Source organism: Trypanosoma cruzi, assembly GCF_000209065.1.
Source record: "Trypanosoma cruzi strain CL Brener chromosome Unknown tcruzi_1047053443533, whole genome shotgun sequence".
Lineage (NCBI taxonomy): Eukaryota > Euglenozoa > Kinetoplastea > Trypanosomatida > Trypanosomatidae > Trypanosoma > Trypanosoma cruzi.
The window spans coordinates 1,075-2,718 of NW_917569.1; the positions used below are offsets into that span (position 1 = coordinate 1,075).

Genomic DNA, 1,644 nt, shown 5'->3' on the forward strand with positions numbered 1-1,644 from the left:
ACCGACACAAATACGGGCAAACGCAGTCAGCCCAGTGACAACATCGCCCTCCCACCGCCCACGCAGCCCCACACAACCACCATGCAGAGTGGTAAGATCCCAGAAAAAGACACATGACCATTGGCACCGCTCTTGCAACAAAATGGTTCTACCACAGGGCAGTCCCGATGCCGTGGAAGACACACAAGGGGCAAGACACCCACGAGGCAGCGTTACAACCGGCAGCCATCGAGCGAGACCGAGGATAAAATGGTGATGCGGAAGAGGAGTGGAGGGTTCCCCGTTCGCCAGCAGTGAAGGCGCCGTTTCTCCCTCACGTGGGTCGGCATTGCACAACAAAAGCGGCATCATACGCGCACACGGCACACACAAGAAGGAAGGATAAAGGAGTACGGTGGCGGCAATCAGACACGGGGGACAAGAGTCCACATCGATTGTGCGGCCTGTCGACTCATAGACGCCCTGTTTGTAATCACGCCGATGAAGCGCGGCGCGTGTGCCTGCAGTGAAATTAAAGGATTGTGAGTGGAAAGAGAGATGCGGTGCGGCCCTCATCCACCCATGACGCGGCACCTCACTCCATGCGGTCACACGGAGTACACTGTTTCCCAATATAAGTTATTCGTCGTCCATCACTTAAAGCTGCTTCCGTTGATCATGGGACTTAGAACAGAACAGAAGAAAATGAACATGCAGTAACGCCGTGATACCGTCAGCCGCAATGATTCGCTCACACCGGGGAAATTCTCCAATTATGCCTCGTATGCACACACACAACTAACATACCATATAAAAACCACACAATGTTTTTCACCAGAAACCAAACAATCTCTTTCCCTCCCTAATTTGCTTTTCCCATTTCGGTGGTTGTTCCTTACTTCGGTGAGCTTCGCCCCTTCTGGAGCTTTACGATGATATTGACAGTTGGTAGTGGCGCACCTTTTCCTTCCAGAATGCCACTATTTCACGGCCTTCATCGTCGCACACACTATTTCGATTGACGGTATGGCATCTCTGCCAGCCAGTCATTCATCGGCGTGCCGTCTGCGTGCTGCACATAAATAATATCCCACGACATGTCCCGAGACAATTCCTCCCAACCATTAAAATATGCCGCCAGGCACTCAGTGAACTGCCCCACAGTGCTGGCGGTGGTGTGGTGCCCACCCGCCGTAGTAATCTGCAGCCCAACCAGCGTCCTTGGATTTGACTCCATGAAGAAAAAGGCGTCCACCAGCGGAAAGTTTCCAACCGCCAGTGTGCACAGCAGCCGATGCTTTATATTAGTATTTGTATGTTATTCCATTGCAAGCAACCCACTTATAACTCGGCGGGGTGCCCTTCAGGGTTCGCATCCAGCACTGCTGGTGGCCTCAGCTCCTTGAGTTCCTCTACTAATGCACTGACAAACTCCACCAAACACGAATGCGCGCAAGCCAAACATTCCCATACATTCACACAAAAGAGTTTCCCTCTTCCCCAGTACTAGCAACAGAAAAAAATGCCTTTCTCACTCATTACGTTTCCCAAAATGTTGCGGCATTCGACGCCCGAGGCAAACAGATATCGATACGTTAAGAAATCCCTCAGCAACGAATTCTCCTCTTGCTCGGACTATCCCCACGATCTTTTGAGACGGATTCT

The 1,644-nt window shown here is 51.5% G+C and overlaps 1 non-coding gene across 1 annotated transcript; it reads right to left on the reverse strand.

Annotated features, from left to right (window-relative positions):
• Positions 1–286: 286 nt before the first annotated feature.
• Tc00.1047053443533.10 lies at positions 287–351 on the reverse strand. Its single transcript, XR_008254460.1, has one exon. It is a non-coding gene; the product is annotated as a C/D small nucleolar RNA (snoRNA), TB8C3C3, 3' partial (small nucleolar RNA).
• Positions 352–1,644: the final 1,293 nt, after the last annotated feature.